Source organism: Coffea arabica, chromosome 6c (genome assembly GCF_036785885.1).
Source record: "Coffea arabica cultivar ET-39 chromosome 6c, Coffea Arabica ET-39 HiFi, whole genome shotgun sequence".
In the NCBI taxonomy this organism is placed as follows: Eukaryota; Viridiplantae; Streptophyta; class Magnoliopsida; order Gentianales; family Rubiaceae; genus Coffea; species Coffea arabica.
Genome location: NC_092320.1, coordinates 49506050 through 49525425, shown reverse-complemented (window position 1 = coordinate 49525425; position 19376 = coordinate 49506050).

Genomic DNA, 19376 nt, shown 5'->3' with positions numbered 1-19376 from the left:
TTTTATTGGACGCATTAAAGGGGAGTCAGGGAATTGGCTGCATGATACGGGTGAGATTAAAAGTTTGGTTGTGGAGTTTTTTTCTAGCCTTCTTCAATCAGAGAGGAAGGGTAGGAGGAAGCCTCAGTTGGAGTTTTAGTTACCACGAGTTCGAGAGGACGAAAACATTGTGTTGAGTGGCCTACCGACTATGGAGGAATTGAAAGAGGTGGTGTTTGCAATCAGTGCAGATAGTGCTACTGGGCCGGATAGGTTTGGAGCTGGTTTTTATAAGTTGTATTGGGAGATCATTTGAGATGATTTATTATTAGTAGTGTAGGAATTTTTCAAAGAGATACAATTGCCTTAGGGAATAACAAGCACAGCCATAGTTTTGCTACTGAAGGTGGAGGGTGCAGTACATTGGAGGGAGTTTTGACCGATTAGTTTATGCAACATGAGTTCAAAGATCATGTCGAAAATCCTGACGAATCAATTAGGTAAGATTTTGCCTCGGCTCATGTCTCCATGGCAAACTGGGTTTGTTCTGGGTAGAGGGATAGTTAATAATATTTTAATCGCTCAAGAGTTGTGCCATGATTTAGATAGGAAGCTGGTGCATCCTAATATTATTTTAAAACTTGATATGGAGAAGGCCTATGATCGGGTGGAGTGGTCTTTTCTGTTATTTATGTTAAGGAAATTTGGTTTTAAGGACTTGGTTGCTGATGTTTTTTTAGAGTGATTTCCAATAATTGGTTCACAGTGTTGATTAATGGGGAACCATCAGGTTTTTTCAAGTCATCAAGGGGTGTTAGGCAAGGAGATCAATTATCTCCATCGTTATTTGTTCTTGTTATGGAGTTTTTATTTACATCATCTATTTCTGTAGGATCACCATTGCTTTTATGTCTTATCTAGGACACAGGTTGCTTATGTGGTGTTTGTTGATGATATTATAATCTTTACTCGAGCTTTTTTGGAGTGTTTAGCGGTGATCAAGGATTTTTTGGATACATACCAAGCATATTCGGGTCAAAAGGTGAATGTTCACAAGAGCGCTTTTTTGATTTCCTTACATGCCACAAATGAACAGCAAAAGTTGGTTTCATTGATGTTGGGGTTTTGATTCCAAGCATTCTCATTTACTTATCTAGGAGCTCCAATATATCGAGGTTGACCGGGAGGGGTACTATTTGATGTGTTATTGGCAAAGATGCTCAGTAAGTTGCTACATTGGAGCACAAGGATGTTGTCCATGAGGGAGAAATTTATATTGTTGCATCATCTATTGGCATCTTTTCCGATGTATTTGTTACAGGTGTTGAACCCATAACAGTCTGTCTTAGTTAAGTTGGGTAGGTTGTGTAATGATTTTTTTGTGGGATCAAGGGTTGGAGAATCAAAGAATTCATTGGATTACTTGGGATAAGGTATGTTTTCCACTGGAGGAAGGGGGTCTTGGATTTCGTTCCTTTGGGGATATGGCTAAAGCGTTTGCATGTAAGCTACGGCGAAGGCTATGTTGCAATAATTCTTTCTAGGTGTCATTTATGCATGAAAAGTATGTTAAAGGTCAACATCTGGCACGGGTGTCCCAGACTTGTCCGTCAGCTATTTGGCGAAGGCTAGAAGAGGTTCGAGAGTTGGCGGAAAGGAATATACGATGGGTGTTGGGTGAGGGTATGGTGGAATTTTGGTGGGATAGATGGTTATTTGATGAACCGTTGGCTACTTATTTGGGAGTGGAATAGCCGACACATTTTTTGGTAGCTGAGTTTTATGAAGGGGATGTTTGGAATGAGGATAAGCTATTGTGATGGGTGCCAAATCATGTGGTTCAGGCACTTAAGGAAGTATACTTCCACAGTTCAGTAAAGGACAAGTTGGTATGACTTCCTTCTAGTTCGGGTTCTTTCACTATTACGTCTGCATGGGAGTGCATCTAGCACCGGAGGAATGTTTCAATGGTCGACTCATTATTATGATCTTCTATCTTATCATTGAAATTATCGTTTCTTGCTTGGAGGGTGACTCGAAATTATCTGCCAATTGATGCTAATCTTCAGAGATGCGGAGTCTATCTTCCATCAAAAAGCTATTGTTGTTGCAATTTAGAAGAGACAATACTGCATCTTGTGACAGCCCCACCTCCCCCTAAGGTGAACCAAAGGGTTCGGCGAGCCGCCTTAGGGGGAGGTGGGGTTGTCACACATCTCTTTTTGTTGGGCCCAGTAGAAGTGGATATATGGTCTCATTTTGCTAATAAATTTGGGGTGATCATGGATGGTTGTGGGAGTTTGTCCTCAGTCTTCCTAATATGGTTCCACTCGAATTCGTTGGTCTCTAAAAGTCATATAAGAGTGTTTTTTCGAGTGATTATTTGTTGGTGTCTATGGTTAGAAAGGAATAATTGATGTGTGCATGGATCAGGGCCCGCGCAATGACCCAGTCTGAGTCCCATTGGACCCAGTCACACGCGCACGGGCCAAGCTTTTCAAAGAATCCCTCCAAGTCTTGTTCGAGTTGTCCAAGATCAACATGGAGTCCATAGGGATATTGAAGGCTTGGAAAGAGACAATCAAGCAATTTACACTTTGATCCAAGCCCATGAAGAATCAAGTGGGCCTCTTTGTGAGTCGGCCGAGTAGGGCCTTAGTCGTTGCTATTTATTTAGTTGGACTAGTTGCTTAGTAGAAGGCATGGGCCGGCCCATTTGAAGTCAAGATGGCCGACCTTCCCTTTAGGGTTTCTTTAGGGTTTTTCTTGTTACCTTTAAGCCTATAAATAGGCTAGTTTTGTAAGGTTAAGCACACAAGTTTGATGAATAAAATTCCTAGTATTCTCGTTTTCTTCCTAAAAGAGAATTCGAGCCTTTAACTTGCTTTGGCAAGGGTTCTTGAGCAATCTTGCGTCCTGTCCTTGATTGTTCAATCGACCTATTCCCCTGGAGTATTCACCTTCATCGGAGTGTCGGTCTACCGCTTTAAATCAAAACGTGCCGTCCGTGTTGATTTAAAGTCCACAATCCAAATGTAGGATAACCTCGCTAGATCCTTGGGCAAACATGCTACGTGTCTCGAAACGAGTTGATCGAGGAATGTATCAGTTGGCTTCAGAGCTTTGGTGGAGGTATCTTCCGTTATATCCGTAGTTTGTCTTAATTTTCTTCATTTTTTTCCGCTGCCTTGTCTTTGTTAAAAAAAAAATCTAACCTTATAGTTTTTTCTCTTGTCGCGTTCGTTGGTAAAAAAAAAAAAAAATTCTGGTCGTGTAGTTTTCTGTTTTGTTGCGTCAATTCTGGTCGGTATTGTGTCCACCAAATCTGTCCGGCACTCGTTGTTTGAGTCGTGAATCGTCATCAAGTTTGTCCGTATCCTTGTTCCTTGTTGTGCGCCTTTGTTAGTCACAAAATCTGTTTGCGGATTGCTTGAGTGAGACGTCGCGAGTTGCTTGCAATTCTTGACCGCAACTTGACCTTAGTATTGAGTCGTTTGAGCCTTCAATTCTGTCCGGAGATTGTGTCTCCTTGTATTGCTTCTAAATCTGACCACGGTTGAACGATTATTTTGGTCCAAATCTGTCCAAAACCTTGTCCCTTGTCTCGTGTCCAAACTGCTTTGAGTGGTTGCGCGGTGCTTGGGCAGCAAGAAAACCCATCCTTGTGCGGCTAGGGTTTCCTAAAAGTGCACGGCTAGGGTTTTGTTTGTTTTGTTCAAATCTGTCCAAGTGTTGCGTGTTCCATCCAAGTTGTTTAATTAGTTTCTAAACTGATTTGTGGATTAACTTTGTTGGTGTTGTGAATCTTGAAGGAAGTCTACAAGAATTTAGGGTTTCTTGAGGTTCTTGAGACTAATCTTGAGGTTCTTGAAACTTATCTTGGAAGTTTTTGTATAGAACTTGAGGTTCTTATTCGAGATTGTGAGAAGGAGAGAGGGCTGACCTTATTTTCTAGGATGTTTATCCATTCGGCCAAGAACTTGTGTTGTCCTTAAGTTAAAAAAAAAAAAAAACAGAAACGCAAGAGAAAAAAAAAAAAAAAGGGCATTCGGACAACAAGAAAACAAGAAGGAAGCCGTATTATTATTGCCAAATCTGTCTTGTTACTTCTCGATCCAACCCAAACCAGAAAATTACAGCAAGTAGAAGAAAAGAATTCAAAAGTTTTGGCCAACCTCTTCTTGAAAATCTTGATCACCTTGGATCTTGATCACTTGTGTCACCTTTTGGGTTTCTTGAGGGTCTTGATTATCTTGGGGTTTGAAGACTTGCACTTCCCTTCGTATAAAAAGTTTCTCAAGGGGATACTCCAGGGGAATAGGTCGATTGAACAATCAAGGACAGGACGCAAGATTGCTCAAGAACCCTTGCCAAAGCAAGTTAAAGGCTCGAATTCTCTTTTAGGAAGAAAACGAGAATACTAGAAATGTTATTCTTCACTCTTGTTTACTCTTGTGGGGAAAAGGTGGTGACGATTATTGGACTCGAGCAACATTTCTCAACCACCCAAACCAACAGGTAAAGGTACTTGGTAAGTCTAATAGAGTGAATTGAGCACTACACACGAGCGTGAGGGATACACTAAGGGAGTGAAATGAGGTTATACTTGCACTTTCTTTGCTTGTTACTAACCTTTTGCAGGGGCATCAAGAAAGACATGGAGCAGCAACAAGCGACCACCGATCCCTCATTGTTATTCGCCGCGATGAAGAATGAGCTCAGGCGAATCAGTGAGCAACAAATGGAGACGTTACACACTCGTTTTGACGAGTTGTCCAGGAGCCTTACACGCGGCTCTCGCTCTAGGTCCCACAACCGGAGTAACCACAGCACCAAAGAAGCAAATGGCGAAGACTACTCCGCTAGTGAGGATGAGGAACGACCTGGGAGGCCGACAAGGGACACGTCCAAGAACGAACTCAAGGGGCTTAAGATTCAAGTCCCCACGTTCAAAGGCAAAAGTGACCCTGAATCTTACTTGGAGTGGGAAGGCCGTATCGAGATGGTCTTCGACTGCTACGACTACAACGAGGAACAAAAGGTTAAAGTTGCCACCGTGGAGTTCACTGACTACGCACTAGTCTGGTGGGACCAAGTGAGGACCAATAGGAGGAGAATGGGAGAACCACGTGTCTGGACTTGGCGAGAACTCAAGGCACTGATGCGCAAGCAATTTGTTCCTAGCTACTACAACCGCGATCTCCACTCTAAGCTTCAAACCCTTGCGCAAGGCCACATGAGTGTGGAGGACTACTACAAAGAAATCGAGATGGCCATGATGAGGGCCAACATTCAAGAAGACAATGAAGCCACGATGGCGAGGTTTCTTAGAGGTCTCAATCCTGACCTTCAAGAAGCCTTGGAGCTCCAACATTACTTGGACATGCACGACCTTCTAGAACTCGCTATTAAGGTCGAGCGGGGAAAGAAGTTAAGACGAGGAGCCCGTACTTTTCAATCTTCTAACACCACTTCATAGAGGGGCAACCAACCACGAAGAGCGACCCATGAAGTTGGAAGTGCGACCACACCAACCTCTTCTACCCGAATCCAAGGTAACGCCTCAACCCGTAATGCCTATTCTACACCTAACAAGGTTTCCGATGTGTCCAAGTCTACTTCTAAGGCACCACAAGAGACTCCTAAAACTAGGAGTAAGGACATCAAATGTTTTAAGTGCCAAGGGTTTGGGCATATTCAATCTCAATGTCCAAACCAACGGGTCATGCTAATCACCCACACTGGCGAGATCGTGTCCGATGACAACGACTGTGAGGAGCTACCCGAATTGACCAGAGACGACTCCCTGGGTGACAACTCTGCTGAGGAAGACTACTCGCCTACACAAAGGGAAGTAGGGTGTTTGGTGGCACGACGAGTGCCAACCGCCCGAGTTAAGGAGGACGAGCAGCTACAACGGGAGAACCTATTTTACACCCGTTGCAAAGTAGGTGACAAGGTGTATAGCCTCATCATCGACGGTGGGAGTTGCACAAATGTGGCAAGCTTACTCATGGTTGAGATCTTAGGGCTTCCAACCACTAGACATCCACACCCTTATCGCCTCCAATGGTTGAGCGAGGAAGGAGAGGTATGTGTCTTCAAACAAGTACGCATTCCTTTTTCCATTGGGACTTACACCGATGAAGTTGTTTGTGACGTCGTGCCTATGCATGCTACCCATGTTATCTTGGGTCGACCCTGGCAATTTGACAAACATGTCACATTCGACAGAAGGGCCAACAAGTACACACTCTTGCATGATGGCAAACGCAAGGTTCTCACACCACACACACTTGCACAAGTGTATGAGGACCAACTTAAGTTACAAAGAGAGTGTGAACAAGACCGTCAAAGGAGGAAACAAAAGGCGGTCGATCCTGGCAAAGGCTCTACTCCTGCAAGTGAGCCATCGACCAAGGGTCAAGGGAGCACATCTAGTGTTACGCGTGACAAATCACTCACTGCACCTACCACTAGGAAGCAACACATGATCATTAAGGCTAAGGACGTTAGGAAAGTTGTCAATTCTAATCAGCCTGTACTTCTCATGATTTGCAAACATGTGTTTTTGGATGTTGCTGAACTCGATAAGGCATTGCCTGCGAGTATGGTTGCTCTTTTGCAGGAATTTGAGGATGTTTTCCCCGACGAAGTCCATGATGGCCTACCACCAATTCGAGGGATTGAGCACTAAATCGACCTCATTCCTGGAGCACCACTACCCAACAAACCTGCCTACCGCATGGGCCCTGAGGAGACCAAGGAGCTTTAAAGGCAAGTTGATGGCCTACTAGGTAAGGGTTGGGTGAAAGAGAGTCTAAGTCCTTGCGTTGTGCCTGTGGTCCTTGTCCCCAAAAAGGATGGTACTTGGCGCATATGCACTGACTGTCGGGCTGTAAATGCTATCACTATCAAATATCGGCATCCCATTCCTAGACTTGATGATATGCTTGATGAACTCGACGGTGCTATTATTTTCACCAAAATCGACTTAAGGAGTGGCTATCATCAAATTAGGATGAAGGAAGGCGATGAGTGAAAAACAGCCTTTAAAACCAAACATGGTCTCTATGAGTGGTTAGTCATGCCTTTTGGGTTGACTAATGCCCCTAGCACCTTCATGCGACTCATGAACCATGTTTTGAGACATTTTATTGGCAAATTTGTCATTGTTTACTTTGATGACATCCTGATCTATAGTCGTAGTGAGCATGAGCACTTGGAGCACGTACGATTAGTTCTTGAGACCCTTCGACAGGCGCGTCTATACGCTAACCTCAAGAAGTGCACCTTTTGTACTAACGAGCTTGTGTTTCTAGGCTATGTGGTAAGTTCGCAGGGCATCAAGTGGGACAAATCCAAGATTGAGGCCGTCGAGCAATGGCCAACCCCCACATCCGTCCCTGATGTACGCAGCTTCCTGGGATTGGCGGGCTTTTACCGACGTTTTGTCAAAAATTTTAGCACCATTGCCGCCCCGTTGACCGCCGTAACAAAGAATAATGACAAGTTCCATTGGGGCGAATCACAAGAACAAGCATTTCTCGCCCTCAAGGACACACTCACACATGCACCTGTGTTAGCATTACCAAACTTTAACAAGACCTTTGAAATTGAATGTGATGCTTCTGGTGTAGGTATTGGAGCAGTCCTCATGCAAGACAAGAGGCCGTGCGCCTTCTTTAGCGAGAAGTTGGGAGGAGCTGCATTAAACTACCCTACGTACGACAAGAAGTTGTACGCCTTAGTGAGGGCCTTGGAGACCTGGCAACACTATCTTCGCCCTCAGGAGTTCGTGATACACACTGATCACGAGTCATTGAAGTACCTCAAAGGGCAACCCAAGTTCAACAAGAGACATGCCAAATGGGTAAGCTTCATTGACACCTTCTCCTATGTGATTAAATACAAGACTGGCAAGACGAATGTGGTAGCCGATGCCTTGTCACGTAGACACTCCTTGCTTGCCTGTCTTGATGCCAAGTTACTCGGGTTCAAAATGGTTAAGGAACTCTACACGAATGATCATGACTTTGGTGATACCTATGCTGCTTGTGTTAAGAACCCGCATGGAAAGTACTTTTTGCATGATGGATTTCTATTCCATGTAGATAAACTGTGTGTGCCTAATTCTTCCATTCGTGATCTTTTGATTCGAGAGGCACATAGTGGTGGTCTCATGGGCCACTTTGGCATAGCCAAGACTCTAGCCATGTTACAAGAGCACTTTTACTGGCCCCATATGCGTAGGGATGTTGAACGCATGGTTGGTAGGTGTGCTACTTGTCACAAGGCAAAGTCTAAGACAAATCCATATAGCTTGTATACCCCATTACCTATTCCTCACCATCCTTGGGTTGACTTGTCTATGGAATTTGTACTAGGTTTGCCTAGATCGCCAAGGGGTAATGATTCCATATTTGTGGTGGTTGATAGATTTTCTAAGATGGCTCATTTTATTCCTTATCACAAAACTGACGATGCATCCCATGTTGCCACTTTATTCTTCAAAGAAATTGTCCATCTGCATGGCATACCTAGGACCATTGTTAGTGATAGAGATGTCAAATTTCTGAGTTACTTTTGGAAGACTTTTTGGTCTCAACTTGGCACTAGGTTATTATTCTCCACCACCAGTCATCCACAAAGCGATGGGCAAACTGAAGTTGTCAATCGTACACTTGGCACACTACTTCGGGTTTGATTAAAAAGAATCTTAAAACTTGGGAAGAGTGCTTGCCTCGTGTTGAATTCGCCTACAATCGAACTGTTCACAGTGCTACTCACTACTCACCTCTTGAGATTGTTTATGGTTTTAACCCGTTGACCCCTCTTGATTTGGTACCCTTACCTTCCTCTGAGCACACAAGCTTAGATGGGAAAAAGAAGGTTGATTTTATGCGCAGGTTACATGAAGCTGTTCGAGCAAACATTGAGAGGCGTACTCAACAATACACCCAGCAGGCTAACAAGCACCGTCGCAAGATGATTTTCGAGCCTGGTGATTGGGTTTGGCTACACTTGCGCAAAGAGAGGTTCCCCAAGCAACCGCAGAGCAAGCTATCCCCAAGAGGAGATGGACCCTTTCGCGTGCTCCAACGGGTTAATGACAACGCTTACAAATTGGAGCTACCTGGGGAATACAATGTTAGAGCGACATTCAATGTCGCGGACCTGAGCCCATTTCTTGACAGGGAGGATCCAGATTTGAGGGCAAATCCTTCTCAAGAGGAGGGGACTGATGTGTGCATGGATCAGGGCCCGCGCAATGACCCAGTCCAAGTCCCATTGGGCCCAGTCACACGCGCACGGGCCAAGCTTTTCAAAGAATCCCTCCAAGCCCTTGTTCGAGTTGACCAAGATCAACATGGAGCCCATAGGGATATTGAAGGTTTGGAAAGAGACAATCAAGCAATTTACACTTTGATCCAAGCCCATGAAGAATCAAGTGGGCCTCTTTGTGAGTCAGCCGAGTAGGGCCTTAGTCGTTGCTATTTATTTAGTTGGACTAGTTGCTTAGTAGAAGGCATGGGCCGGCCCATTTGAAGTCAAGATGGCCGACCTTCCCTTTAGGGTTTCTTTAGGGTTTTTCTTGTTACCTTTAAGCCTATAAATAGGCTAGCTTTGTAAGGTTAAGCACACAAGTTTGATGAATAAAATTCCTAGTATTCTCGTTTTCTTCCTAAAAGAGAATTCGAGCCTTTAACTTGCTTTGGCAAGGGTTCTTGAGCAATCTTGCGTCCTGTCCTTGATTGTTCAATCAACCTATTCCCCTGGAGTATTCACCTTCATCGGAGTGTCGTTCTACCATTCTAAATCAAAACGTGCCGTCCGTGTTGATTTAAAGTCCACAATCCAAACGTAGGACAATCTCGCTAGATCCTTGGGCAAACGTGCTACGTGTCTCGAAACGAGTTGATCGAGAAACGTATCAATAATGCTCGGTTTAGGATGGTTCCTTGTCAGTTAGTAAATGTTATACGTCAGGTGGACCAGTTTATGGAACTATTGGGCATTTCGAGGATGTTAAAATCACAACATTTTAAAGGGAATAGGGATTGTGTGTTATTTCGGTTTGCTCCTACATTAGCCAAAAAGGTTATACATGTTGCAATCGCTTGGGGGAAGCCTCTGTTAGGACGTCAAGTTTAACTTAGATGCGAGTGTTTTTCAAGAACGTGTCTTTGGGGGAGGTTTGGTCAGGACTCATGAAGGGAAATTGGTTTTTGCTTACTACAAAGAGTTTGGTGAGTGTGATGTGTTTTTGGCGGAAGCTTGTTCATTGTTGTATGGTTTGCAGTTGTGTAAGGAGAGAGGGGTTCAACCTTCATAGATTGAGGTGGATTATCGGGTGGTCATTAGCTTGCTCTTGTCAGGAGAATTGGCTAAATAGCCTTTATGTACGGTGTTAAGGAAGATACGGAGGTTATTAATGTATTTCTCAGCATCGGTGGTGCATATCTTTCACGGGGCTAATTCTGTTGCCGATAAATAAGTTGCGCTTTATTTGCATTCAGATAGGATCTTTGAGGATGTATCAGATCTTCTAGCAGCTGCTAGAGGTGCTATGGTTTTGGATGCTCGAAGTGATTCGTCTATAAGGACTATAGTTGACAACATTTAACTCTTGTGCATTGATGTCAAGTTTGGCCTTTCTCAAAATCATTGTACTTGTTTTATTTCTTTAATAAACTAGGGTTGACATCCCTACCCTATGAAAGGGGTTTGGCCAAAAAAAATGAAGCATGATTTACAATTTAAAGAAGATAAACAATTGTAGTTAAGAAATAATAAATACCAAGGACCTAATTGTAAAAAATTGAGAAGTTTTTGAGGTCAAATTATAATTTTCAAAAAGATTAGGGGTCAAAATTAAATAAAAATAAAGTTTATGAACCAAAATGCAATTAAATTAACGACCTAAATGAAAGAAATCTAAAATTTTAGGTCAAAATAAAATTACTCAAAAGATCGAGGCCAAATTGCAAAATTTGTTTCTGATTTCATAAAAAAAATTTTGGGCTTCCTTCATGCATTTGCGCTGTTCTACCTCGGTCTAAAAAATTAAACCAAATTTGCATTATTAAAGGAGACAGCCTGACCCAACTTATTCTACCGAACTAAACTTAATAAAAACATTGGTCTTAAACATCAAAACCCATGCACAAACCCAACATGAACTATATTCTTGGCCCAATTTTTAGTCCACAAACATGTTCCATTAAACATTTACAATCCTAATAGATCAAATATAACAAAACAAAAAAAAAATGGACATAAATAGAGAAAAAAAAACGGTATGAAGTTTTCGGCGCGTCGACTCGTCGGAAACTGGAAAAATTCTAGCCAAGTCAGCCGAAACCCCTTTTTACAAACTTTTGAGACCGGATCGTTTCATATACATGAAGCTCACAACTTTATGAACTCATCCAAACATCAAACAAGATTCAAAAGACTAAATAATCATGAAAAAAAGAGGATCTAAGTTTTTTTAACATAAGCTTCCATGAACACACTCAAATCCTTACATGAATGTCGAATCGAACAAGGAAAAGCCATGGAAATACTTGAGAATGCTTTCGGACTAGATTGAAACCAGAAAAATGCAAATTGAAGCAGATTTGTTGAGGCTTCAAATGCACACCAGCGAAGTTGAAGCAGCAAGTTTAGGGCAAAATTCGAAGGGTTTCTAGATGTTGTTTCCAAAAAAATTCTAAACGAAACTTGCTCTACCAAGTTCCTAGATTATGCAGAAAATTAAAAAAGTCCCTGAACGGAGCAGTATCGAAGGAGAAAATTGGGTCCAAACAGTGTTGAATGATCAAACTTTTTCTAGAAAAAAAATTTCAGAAAATTTTCTTTTCTTTCTCGATTTTTCTTTTTTTTTCTCTCTTTTCCTACTGCTTTTCTTACCTCCCCGCTTTCCCAGAAATTCCTTTCTTTCTTTTTTAAATGACACTAAGCTGCAAAACCCTCATCTCAAAAGTGAGGATGAAATTGATTTTTACTGGCTTCTTTTGGTCCGTTTGATGGCCTTTTTCTAGATATTCCTTGATTATTCTCACAAGGGGTGAGGTGGTTCTTTGTACTGTTATGCTTGTGGGAAAAGAAAGGGAAGAAAAATTTGATTTTGCTGCCTCAAAAAATTTGCCAGCTTCGCGTCTATTTTTCTGTTGAAGAAGGTGAAGCGCGCGCGCAATGCACGCAAGCATGAAATTTTTTTTCTCTACATTTTTTCATTTTCATTTTCTTTCTTTTCTTTTCTTCATTTTCCTACAAAAAAAAGATTTTACTTAAAATAAGAATAAATGGTAAAAAAAATAAAGATAAGAATAAAACAAAAATGAGTTATCAAAATTTTGGTGTCTACAAAACTTGTTTTTAATATATATCCAAAAAAATTTTCTAATGCACAAAATAAAGATTTTGATAAGACACTTTCCTTAATGCAAGATTTCAAAAGAAAAGATTCCTTTTTCAATGAAAATAGACCAACTCTATTACGTATATGATTTATTAGGTTTTATCAAATACTCATCATACTGAGAACTTTTCAAATAATAAATTCATAGATCTCGCTAAATTATTTTCTGAAGTAGGAAAAATATATCCTCCAGAAATTACTAATATAGAATTAAATGAGAAATTTAATCTAGATATAAGTCAAAAACCCCTACTAGACAAGTCAAATACATTGTTACCTAGATTATCCTACACGAAAAATATGGTTAGAAGTAGTTCACATCGTTTTTCAAAAATGAATACCAATCAAAAAATAATAACAAGTTATAAAATAGAAGCTAAATATTCGAATGGAAAAATATTGAAAACTACAATATTTTAATAGATACAGGTGTTAATGGAAATTATATATCTCATAAATTGGTTGAGAACCTATCTATTTATCAATTTCAAGATCCTTATCAATATACAAATTTTAATGGAGAAACCCATGAAATAAAGGAAACTATAGAAACAGAAAAAGAATTAACCATCCTATTCGACTTCTAGTTGAAAATGAAAAGGATTCAATGATACTCTTGAAATAGTGTTGGGAATAAGATTTTTAGATTCAACATCCCCCTATAATATAACTACTAGTGAAATAGTTATTACCTATAATGATAAAAAGATGTATGTTAAAAGAAAATGACGAGTCAATATAGTATTTATATACCTATAGGAATAACCTATACAGATAATAAAGTTGAATACTTTGCAGGATATGTTGACAGTGGATCAGAAACATATTTATGTAAAGCTACATATTTTCCACCACAATATCATGAAACCTTATATGATCGAACAGGTATTGATATTTATACTAACTCTATTACTTTAAATTCTAGAATAGCTAAGCCACAAATATTACTTGTGTGACAACCCCACCTTCCCCTAAGGCGAACCAATGGGTTTGGCGGATCGCTGCCCAGCTCTCGCCAAGACTCGATCGCTCTCATCAAGTGAAATAAGATATAACCTCGAGACTAAGCGAAAAACAATTCCCAAACTTGAAACATATATTTACATTCATATCCATCTCAACACAGAAATACAATCCCAATTAGAACAAAAGCTTTAAGTTCTTACTACATCCAACCTTATCCAAGCACTAGCGCGAGAACAATAAAAAAATAATATTTCAAAAAACTAGACCAAACTAGTCTGCACAGGACTCACGCCCTCACTCGCATCCCCTGTAAGGAAAACAAAGCTAACGGAATGAACTAAAAGCCCAGTGAGGTTCCATACACATAGTCAAATAATTAAATAAGGACATTAATCATATAATAACAAGTAATCCAGAAAACATTTACAATATAAAGTAATGATAAAACATTCATTAAAAGGATACATGGTCACATGGAGCCCTTCATTCATTCATTCCACCAACCATTTCCTTATTCTTCCAGCATTTAAAATTATTTCATTTATAAGTGAAAACTCCTCCATTGTTCTTGTCATTCATTCATTCATTCATTCATTTCATTTTCCCCCTACTCCCCTACTGAACACTGGCCAGTCTCCACTAGACTTCGTGGTCATACTCGAATATACCAAACTTTCACCCAGGGTCACCAAATCAGCCGACCGAATCTGCTTCTGGCTCGAGTCGACCGGCAACAAAAGGCAAGGGCCCAGTTCAGCCAAACGGCTTACATTCATGCAAAAGTAGCATTTAATCATTTAATCATATAATCATTATAAATTCCACATTTATTTAGGTCGAGTGCGATAAAGTGCACACTCGCCTAGTAAAATTCATTTTAGAAATCTTTGAAAACATTTAACATTTAATCAAATATGCACAAATAGCCACATAGTCACAACAATCCACATAGTCATTGAAAACATAACGTACAAAGAACACTCACCTATTTAAGCAAAATAACGTCCAAAGTTTTTTTCCAGATAATACCCTCAATCACCAAGGAACCCTAATAATAATCAAGAGAAAATATTACAGTTAAACCATCCAAAGTTTAGGTGCACCAAGGAAAATCCGAATAACTACTAGTACAAAGTATAAGTATAGTTTTGGAAGTGAAAAGAGTACATTGAAACCAAAGGCCATGAGTAAAATATTTGTAAAAATTATGCTCACTTGTAAAACTTTGAAATCTCCATTTGAGTCGAAGAAACGAAGAAAACGTATTTCTGTTAGTCATAAATTTCATTTTTCCAAGGGTACAAGTTTCAGCCAGATTCTAACTTATATACCTCTAATAAAGAAGACTTGAATGTCTTAGATGATTCAAGTTAGTTTCATCCTCAATCCTTACTCAAGTCGCGAGTACATCTACCTATCCCTTGAGTGCAAATTTGGGCAGCACGTCCTTTGTATTTACCTATTTTTTAGCCATTTATGACTTCATTATTTTCCTCAATCAGCCCCCAAAATCACACACAAATAATCTCATTACAATAGCCATTCAATAGGCTAAAAATCATTCAATTACAAAACCAAGCTAGAAAAGTGACCGGAAATAAGGTTTAAGACAAAGAACAAAATGACAGGTTTGATGTCTTTTAGCGTATTGGTCACAACTGAAGCTACACCTATTGGATTGGGGTAAAATTTATACCATTTCGAAGCTAAGATGAAGAGCTACAACTTTCATGAAGACAACTCAGCCCGATTCATGGTTTATCCAGGTCGAATTTACAGATTACCGAATCAGAATTTCACTATCAGGCGGGTTAACAGCAATGGGTTCAAATGACAATAACTCAGGCTACAAAAGTCCAATTGAGGCATTTTTGGATGCATTAGAAAACTAAAACAAAGAACTACAACTTTTATGTTTTGGTCAAATACGGATTTGATACGGATCAAGGTTAAAAAGAACGAAGCCAGAATGGTGAAATTTCAAAACTGTCTGCAACTATACCTATGGCAGTCAAGGGTATTTTTGTCATTTTATATGCTACAGTGCTCGTGTTGAGCTGAAATTTTATAGGCAATTATAAAACATTATTTTCTACAACTTTTATGTTTTAACCTAAACCCAATTCTGTGACGATCCCACCTCCCCCTAAGGCGTACCAAAGGGTTTGGCGGACCGCCTGCCCAACTCTCGCCAAGACTCACTCACTCGCTCATTCGTATCACGTGCATACATCCATAGACCATAATTAATATCTACAATTCAAGCTTATAATTTACATTGATACAAATCAAGGTACAAAGTCTCAATATCCCCAAACTAGTTCAAAGCGTATACAATCTAAATACAAAACATTCTATTCGAGGAATAGCGCGAGTACAAGTCAAAAGTCAAACAACTAGACTACGCTAGTCTTTACACGTCTCACGCCTCGCTCGTACCCCTGTAAGGAAAACAAAACTAACGGAGTGAGCCAAAGCTTAGTGAAGTCCAAATATCAGATTGGCCAACAAACCAAATGATAGCAAAGTAATAGTGAAATAGCGAGCAAACAAGTCAAATAAGAGAAATAGCACTTCAGCTAGTCCTGCAATATCAAGTTCACATTCACATGTAAGGATACAGTAATTTAGGTCTTGGCTCCATTCTAGCTTGATCGATTGGTAGTTGACACTCCGTCAACTTTCAATTAATAACTAGTCCAAATAAAACCCCACTACACGCCAGTCTCCGTTCACCGATCAACCCCCTTCCCCGGGCCCGCACGCCACACGAAACACGGGTGGTAATACTCGAATATACCGTTTAGTCGAGGAGACAACACTCCACTCGACATTACTAGTTACCCAGGGTTCGTTATCTAATCGACCAGACCCTTGCCGGCTCGACTCGATTAACTAGCCATAGGATTTCTGGAATTCCAGACAGGATATAACTCATGTACATGTATAGTGAATCAAGTGCAATCAATAAACAAGAACAAGTCATATTCGGGCAAGTGCGGTAAAGTACACCCTTGCCCTACCATTCATTCATCATGTAATCATGTAGGTCAAGTAGGAAACACAGGTATTAAGTACAATCAGATATTAGGAAGCACTCACCAAAATATAGTGCTTCAAGTATTCACGTCCAGTTATACTCCAGGTTTGGAGTCCAGATCTGCGATAAAATTCAGTTTGAGAACTTTGAAACATGACCAAGATTCGAAACTTAAACGTTTCATTCAGTAAGAATCACATAATTAAAGTTCATTTGGAAGACATTCGTGAAACACTTGATCGCTTTTCAACTGGAAGATTTTGTAGCAAATATACTTGGAAATAACATTTGAGTCGAAAGTGCAAGGAAAACGGGTTTACATGGGTTATTATGTCTTTTCCTCAAGGGTACAAGTTCGACTAGGTTTTAACGTATAACCCTCAATAACCAAGGTAGCCAAAGTCCTAGATGGCTCAAGTGATATTCATATCAGTTTTACCCAAGTCGCAAGTGTATTTCTATAGTCCTCGAATGTAAATTTGGGCAGCATGCCCTTTGTATTTTCCTATTTACAGCCATTTAGGCTTCATTCTTTTACTCAATCCAACCCAAGGTTACCCATAACACAATTTTACTTCAATAGCCATTCAATAGGCTCAAGACAATACAAGAACAAGAAATCAAGCTAATAACGAGTGCGGAAACGAAGTTTACAAAAGACAGTTTTAACGGATTTTTGCGGAACGGGCACATACGAGGCTACGCTTATCGGATTGAGGTGAAAATTATAGTATTTCAAAGCTAAGATGAAGGCCTACAGTTTTCATGAAGAGCACTTAGTCTAATTTCTAGTGTAACCTAGTCAAATTCCCAATTCACATAACCTAATTCCAACTAATCGGCTATTTAACCGTACTGCCTTCGAATGGCCAGATCTCAGTATACCAAGGTCCATTTAAGGTGTTCTTGGTGGCATTGAAAAGCTAAGACAAATTACTAAAACTTTAATGTTTTGGCGAATGACTAAATCCACACGGATTATAGTGAATAAACACAGCCAAATAGACTGAACTGTCTACGCGGAACACTGGAATTTAACCTAGGGCAGTGAGGGTATTTTGGTCTTTTTACAGGCTACGTTCCTCCGATTGAGCTGAAATTTTGTAGGAAACTATAAAATACTATTTTATACAACTTTTATGTTTTATACCAAGCCTAATTCGGCCTCTAACCACACGAACTGGAACCAGAAAGAACAGGGTGAAATATTTTCCAGAAATCTGAAATTTTTGGTTTCAATGATAACTTTCTTCATTTCTTGCTTTACTTGCTACCAAAACCCCCTATATAATCTTAGCTACAACATATATTAACCATACATCAAGTATAGGCAGCACATACCTCAAACCCTAACTCACATATATCACCTTTAAATCATCATAACAACTTGTATCACTACTAATCCAACCACAACATGAATTATACAACAACTTAAACCAAAATAAAAGAACCAAAGCCATGGTTTAGCCTTATACCTCAACAAATGAAGCTTGCAAGAGTAATACTTCACCTCCTCTTGGAATTCTTGGTTCCCCTAGCTTCTCAAGCTCACAACTCACGCTTTAATCGGTTTAGAATTTTAATTCCTCACTTGGATGGCTCAACTCAAGAAGAAGGAAGTTTGTTTCTTGCTCTCTTTCTCTCCTCTCTTGTCTCGGCCAAGCAGCAGAAAAATAGAGGGAAATGGAGCAAAATGAAGGATAAGAAGGTTGGACTTTTGGCTTGCTTAAGTAGCCATGGTTGAGTGACATTTGTCACCACTAATACCAACCAAAATTTCTTTTTTTCTTTCTTGCATTTTTAGCCCTAAAATTCGGTCAAAGCTAGCTGGAAAATGAGAGGATATTTTGCTCAAATATTAATGAACTTGTATGGTAAGAAAGTGGTGGTCAAGTGGTGCATTCAATCGGTAGTGCACGGTACCCGTCGGTTCGCACCGTTTTTCCATAAATCACCTGTACTAGGGTTTTTACTTCCTATTCACTAACTTTATATCATTGCTTCTAATCACATATTATTTCTCACCTAAAAGTCACCCTTAAGCACCAAATTTGATCCTCGCTCCGTACCGGATAATTACACTACGGATACACAAAAAACCCTATTTCACTTCGAATTGAAAACGAATAGGAAAACCCTTATTTCCTATGACCATTGGCACTTTTCTAGGGTGATTGAGCCGTAGGATAGTATGGAATAATAATTGCCAAATAATTTTCAAATAAAAAGGAATTTTTGAGAAAAATATAAGGAATTTGCGAGTCCTCACACTCTCTCCCCCTTAAAAGAATTTCGACCTCGAAATTCATACCTTTCATCGTGAACAGGTCGGGATATTTCTCTTGCATGACTTTTTCTAGCTCCCAGGTTGCTTCTTCCACTTCGTGATGCTTCCATAGAATCTTTACTAATGGAATCTGCTTGTTTCTTAGGTCCTTCACCTTCCGATCCAATATTTGAATAAGTCGTTCTTCATAGGTTAAGGACTCGTCTAGTTCAACATCTTCGGGCGGCAAAATGTGAGTTGGATCCGGATGGTATTTCTTAAGCAAAGAAACATGGAAAACGTCATGGATCCGAGACAAACTAGTTGGTAATTCAAGTCGATAAGCCACCTTCCCTATTCGTTGGAGTATATTGAAAAGTCCTATGTATCGTGGTTGCAACTTTTTCCCTTTTCCTGCTCTAATCTTTCCTTTCAATGGGGTAATCCGAAGAAACACTTTATCCCCTACCTCAAACTCCAAATCCTTCCTCCGATGATCGGCATAACTTTTCTGTCGGCTTTGGGCCGTTTGCAGTTTTTGGCGGATCACCTTTACCTTCTCGTAGGTTTCTTATGACCCGTATAGACCTCGAAAGTCACACCATAGAGATAATGTCGCCATTTTTTCAAAGCGAACACTACAGCTGCAAGCTCTAAGTCATGGGTTGGATAGTTCTGCTCATGAAATTTAACTTTCG